Here is a 6,600-nt window from a genome sequence, read left to right on the forward strand (position 1 = left end):
GGGTTGTTAACCAATGTCATAAAACAACATGTGTAATACTGTTTCATGAGAAACTATTTGTTCTGTAAGCCTTCACCTGAAGTACAATAAAATATAAAAAAAGGATTTAATCTGCATTTTTTCAGAAAAATAATAGATGAGCCATCACAATTAATTAGTAATTAGTGATCAAATGAATTTTCCTCTACTTAGTGGAAAGAGAAAAAGTAGAGAGGATATGTTTTATATTTTCTTGGTATTCAGGTTCAAAACTGGTCAATCCATCTTAATTATTTTCCGTTTTCTCTTCTTTCTGAACCACAAGGAAGCAGTGATTCAAAGTTGAATGGTACGAGCAGTGGGGCACTTTTTACAACATATAGAAGAATTCTTGCTTTTCTTGAGACTGACTTGTCTTTCTTGAATTTTTCTTGCCCTGAGCTCATGATTCTTGACACTTTTCAGAACAGCTATAAACATTTTTTTTGAGTTCCCAGGCATAGTAAAATGTCAAATGACTAGAATGATGGACAGGACCAGCTACATAATTTGCTGGGTCCAGTGCAAAATAAAAATGCAAATGCCTTGTTTAAACATTGTTAAGACTTTCAAGAGGGCGACAGCAAAGCATTAAACCAAGCACAGGGCCCTTCTATGTGCAAGGGCCCAGTGTCATTGCACAGGGTGCATGCCTATGGCACCAGCTCTGGCTATATGTGGGTTTCTATTCTGAAAGAAGAGTGAGCTGGCTGTCAGGACCTTTGGCAGTTAAAGGGCCAGAGGAGTAACTTCCCACTAACTGAATGTGTCTCATTTTATCCAACAATTATAGGCACTCTCCTCCTCTCTTCTTGCCCCCACCATGCCAGTGACGTGTGTCTAACTAGTCAGAACTATCCCAACCACTCCAGAAAAGCAGGAACCAAGATTCCACCAAAGTGTGTACTAAGCGCCAATGATTGTGAAGCATGAAAATAATTAAGGATGCAATTGTCCCGTATCATGAGGCCCTGTAGTTATATTACTGACGTTCCTGGGAGAACTGCACCATCTGCACTGCAAACTTCAGCTGCCTTCTACAGCCCCTGCCGTTCTTCACCGCACGCACTATTCAGATATTCATGAAAATGGCTCTGGAGTCTATGAGGCAAAATAGATCTGGAGTAAAAGGGAATACTGGGAAGAGTTTTGAAAGTTGTGTAGATTTTATGCTAAAGTTTTGCCCTGTGGAGACGTATTTGTGAATGTGCACATGCGTACGTATGCATAACTTTCTTCTAACGTGCTTTGGCTATGAAGGGACAGTTCATGAATCCTTTCTGCCCTCATTACTCTGCAATTTGAGCATGGCAAACGTACAAGTAGCAAACAGCCTGGGGTTAATTATTTGTGTAATTATTTGTTGCGCAAGACATAACCTCATTTGAAAAATTTCGGTATTTATATTCTTAATAGGAGATATCACCTACTTAATAAACCAAAGAGGGTAAAAGAATATTCAGTAGTCAGTCTCTCCTTTCCCCAGCCGCCATACTCTCCTCTCCATAGATGATCACTGATATCAGTGTACCATGTGGCTATTTTATGTAAATTCAAACATATGCGATTACATATTGTTTATATGGCTGCATACTGCAGTGCTTCAACTGACATTTTTACATTTCGTCATTTATCTTGGAGATCTTTCCATACTAGTTCAAAGGGGAGCTTCTCTCTCTCTTTTTTTTTTAAGGTAATAGTGTAAGGCAATCTTCAGGGTATGAACGAGACCTGTTCCTACCTGCGTCTTTAATAATTTGTAGATAAGTTAGAACAGGTGCATATGGTTCTTAATGAGCCTTACTTTAGTGCAAGAGGGAGCCCTGGTGGCACAGTGGTTAAGCGTTCGGCTCCTAACAATAAGATCAGCAGTTCGAATCCACCAGCCACTCCTTGGAAACCTTATGGGGCAGTTCTACTCTGTCCTATAGGGTTGCTATGAGTCGGAATTGACTAGATGGCAATAGGGTTAGTGCAAGAGAAGTTCAAAGCCTTTTTCAGTGATTTAGAAGCAGCGCATGCAGCAAGTGAAGGTCATTGTGATGAACAATTTGTTTTGAGTAGGGGTTGGTTTAATCTTTTCAAACTGAGGGCAAATTTACCTAACATTAAAAGGCAAACAGGAGTTGTCCTTAAGTAGAACGTTCATAACCTGGCGACTGCCTGTATTTCATTTTAAAAACCTGCCATAATTCACCTAATTTTTGTCCTTTTAATGGGCACCCCGGTTGCTTTCACCAACACTGCGACTGAGAATAACCTCACACATATGTCACAGTTAGCAGAGTGCTAATGATATCTGCAGGATGACCATCTAGAACTCGGTGTGACTGCTGGATCTGAGGACATGGACATTGGTAATATGATAGGTATTATTTAAGTGAAATATTAGGTTCTCTGTCTTGACTGGAGCAGTGAGCTTGTTGCATAGACGACTGTTTTCAGAATCCAAATTTTAATAATTGTCACATTAAAATTTGCAATGGATTTGCTTGGCAAGAACCTGATGGCTGTTTCGTGGGACAAGTGCTCAGTCAGTGCACTGCCTCCTTCTCTGTGTGGCACTAATGCTAAGTGGCTTCTGCAGAGACTCACATGGATCTCAGGCTCATTCTGCCTGCCTTCTCCCCAGTGAGACTTCTGTTAAAGGCCTCATGACTCAGGTTTAACTAGGCCTGAAAATCGGAAACAACTTAAAGATTCAATAGTCAGGATGTTGAACTTGGTTCATCTGTAAAAAAAGATTGGTGAGAAAAATTGAGGTAATATTTACAATTTATATGTAATAAAAGCATAGATTGTAAAACTGTATTTCATAGGGACAAAGGGAGAAAGGAATGTACATAATTAAGATAGTTCTGTTAAAGAGTTATGGATAATTAAAAATTTTCATTATCACTTTTTTTATTTGAAATAAATATAGACTCACAAGAACCTGTAAATATTGTACAAAGAGTACCCTTTCCCTCAATGATAACCACAGAATACTGTCAAAACCAGAAAATTGACATTGGTTCAATACTATTTGTTTTATCTGTGTATTTATTCCTTTTTTAAAACATTTTATTATGCTTTAGGTCAAAGTTTACAGAGCATATTAGTTTCCCATTCAAAAAATTTATACACAAATTGTTTCATGACACTGGTTGCAATCCCTGCAATGTGTCAGCACTCCCCCCTTCCCCTCTCCCTGTTCCCTGTTTCCATTCATCCAGTTTTCCTGTCTCTTAGTGGCGTCCTTTGCCTTAGTCAAGTTGTGCTGACTTCCTCTATATTGTGTATTGCCTTTCCCCTTCACCAAAGGTAACACATGTCTACTATCTAGTTAGTGGTTTTGCCTCCCTGCTCCTCCCCTCCATGGTAACAGTCAAAGATTGTTTCTTTCTGCCTGTAAACCTTTTCTTAAGTTTCTAAAATAGTGGTCTTATACAATATTTGTCCTTTTATGATTTACTTATTTCACTCAGCATAATGCCCTCCAGGTTCATCCATGTTGGGAGAAGTTTCTCTGATTGATCATTGTTCTTTACCATTGAGTAGTAGTCTATTGTGTATATGTATAATTTGTTTTTCCGTTCACCTGTTGATGGGCACTTAGGTTGTTTCCATCTTTTTGCTATTGTGAATAATGCTGTAATGAACATGGGTGTGCATATGTCTATTTGTCTGATGGCTTTTATTTCTCTAGGATATATTCCTTGGAGTGGAATTGCTGGTTTGTGTGGTATTTCTATTTCTAGCTTTTTAAGGAGGCACCATATCGTTTTCCACAGTGGTTACACCATTTTACATTCCCACTAGCAGTATATGAGAGTTCCAATCTCCCCACAACCTTGCCAGAGTTTATTGTTTTCTGTTTTTTTATCGGTGTCATTCTTGCAGGGGTGAGATGGTATCTCATCGTGGTTTTAATTTGCACCTCTCTAATGGCTAATGATTGTGAACTTTTTTAAATGTATTTGTTGGTCACCTGAATGTCCTCTTTGGTGAAATGTCTGTTCATGTTCTTTGCCCATTTTATGATTGGGTTGTTTGTCTTTTTGTTGTTGAAATTTTCTGTATATTTAAGAGATTAGACCTTTATCAGATATGTTGTTGCTAAAAATTTTTTCCCTATCTGTCGGCGCTCTTTTTCCTCTTGATAAAGTCTTTGGTGAGAATAAGTATTTAATTTTTAGGAGGTCCCAGTCATCTAGTTTATTTTCTGGAGTTTGTACATCTTTAGTTATGCTTGATATTCTATTTATGCCATAAATTACGGGCCCTAGTGTTGTCCCTATGTTTTCTTTCATAATCTTTATAGTTTTAGGTTTTACATTTAGATCTTTGATCCATTTCGAGTTAGTTTTTGTGAATGGTGTGAGATATGCATCCTGTTTCATTTTTCTGCAAGTGGTTTTGCCAGCACCATTTGTAGAAGAAACTATTCCTTCCCCATTTAATGGACTGCAACCCTTTGTCAGAGATCAAGTGTCTGTAGGTGGATGGATTTACAACTGGGTTTTCAGTTCTGTTCCATTGGTCTGTGTCTGTCATTGTACCAGCACCAGGCTGTTTTGACTACCATGGCTGTGTAATAGGTTCTGAGATAGGGTAGTGTGAGGCCTCCTACTTTGTATTTCTTTTCATTAATGCTCTACTTATCTGGGGGTTCTTTCCTTTCCATATAAAATTGATAACCAGTTTTTCCATCTTGTTAAAGAATGTTGTTGGAATTTGTATTGGGATTGCATTGTATCTATAAATTGCTTTGGGTAGTATTGACATTTTCCTAATTTTAAGTCTTCCTATCCATGAGCGTGGCATGTTTTTCTATTTATAAAGGCTTCCTTTGGTTTCTTGCGGTAGTGTTTGGTAATTTTCTTTGTGTAAGTCTTTTACATTCCTACTTAGATTTATTCCTAAGTATTTTATCTTTTGGGGGACTATTGTGAATGGTGTTGTTTTCCTGAATTCCTCTTCGGAGTTCTCTTTGTTAGTGTAGAGGAATGAGACTGATTTTTAAATACTGATCTTGTACCCTGCCACTTTGCTGTATCCTTTTAATAGTTCCGGTAGCTTTCTTGTGGATTCTCTAGGATTTTCTATGAATAGGATCATATTGTCTGTGAATATGGAGAATTTTACATCTTCTTTACCAATCTGGAAGCCCTTTATTTTCCTTTCTTGTCTAATTGGTCTAGCTAGGACTTGAAGTACAATGTTGAATAAGAGTGATGATAAAAAACCTTGTCTGGTTTCTGTTCTCAACGGATGCTTTCAGCTTATTTCCATTGAGAATAATGTTGACTGTTGGTTTTGTGTATGTGCCCTTAATTATGTTGAGGAATTTCCCTTCTATTCCAATTTCGCTGAGAGTATTTATCAAGAATGGGTTTTGGACTTTATCAAATGCCTTTTCTGCATTAATTGAGATGATCGTGATTCTTTTCCTTCGTTTTATTTATGTGGTGGATTATGTTGATTGATTTTCTAATGTTGAACCATCCTTGCATATCTGGTATGAATCCCACTTGGTCATGATGTGTTATTTTTTTGATATACTATTGGATTCTATTAGCAAGAATTTTATTGAGAATTTTTGCATCAACATTAACGAGGGATATTAGTCTATAATTTTATTTTTCAGTGGTATCTTTGCCTGGCTTTGGTATCAGGGTTACGATGACCTCATAGCATGAATTCGGGAGTATTCCTTCCTTTTCTATGTTCAGAAATAGTTTGAGTAATATTGGTGTCAACTCTTCTCTCAATATTTTGTAGAATTCTCCAGTGAAACTGTCCAGGACAGGGCTTTTTTGGGGGAGGGATGTTGGGGAGTGGGGTGATACTTTTATGACTTCTTCAATTTCTTCTTTTGTTCTGGGTCTGTTCAGATTTTCTACCTCAGTTTGTGTTAGTTTAGGTAGTGTCAGGGATTGAATTATGTCCCCCCAAAAATGTGTGTGTCAGTTTGGCTGGGCCATGATTCCTGGTATTGTGTGATTTTCTTATATGTTGTAAATCCTGCCTCTATGATGTTCATGAGGAAGGATGTGTAGCAGTTGTGTTAGTAAGGCAGGACTGGATCTAGAAGATTGGATTGTGTCCTCAGGCAATCTCTTGAGATATAAAAGAGAGAAATGAGCAGAGAGACACGGGTACCTCACACCACCAAGAAAGCAGTGCCAGGAGCAGAGCATGTCCTTTGGACCCTGGGTCCCTGCGAGGAGAAGCTCCTAGTCCAGGGGAACATTGATGAGAAGAACGACAGAGAGAGAAAGGTTTCCCCTGGAGCTGATGCCCTGAATTTGGACTTTTAGCTTACTTTACTATGAATAAATAAATTTCTCTTTGTTAAAGCCATATCCACTTGTGGTATTTCTGTTGTAGCAGCACTAAATGACTAAGACAGGTAGGTAGTGTGTTTCTAGGAATTTTTCCATTTTCTTTAGGTTTTCAAATTTGATGAAGTATAATTTTTTATGGTATTCGGTTGTGATCTTTTTATTTCAGCTGGTTCTGTTGTAATGTCACCTATCTCATTTCTTATTTGGTTTATTTGCATCTTCTTTTCTTCTTTTGTCATCTTGGGAAGTGGTT

This window comes from Trichechus manatus, unplaced genomic scaffold (genome assembly GCF_000243295.1).
Source record: "Trichechus manatus latirostris isolate Lorelei unplaced genomic scaffold, TriManLat1.0 scaffold00042, whole genome shotgun sequence".
NCBI lineage: Eukaryota > Metazoa > Chordata > Mammalia > Sirenia > Trichechidae > Trichechus > Trichechus manatus.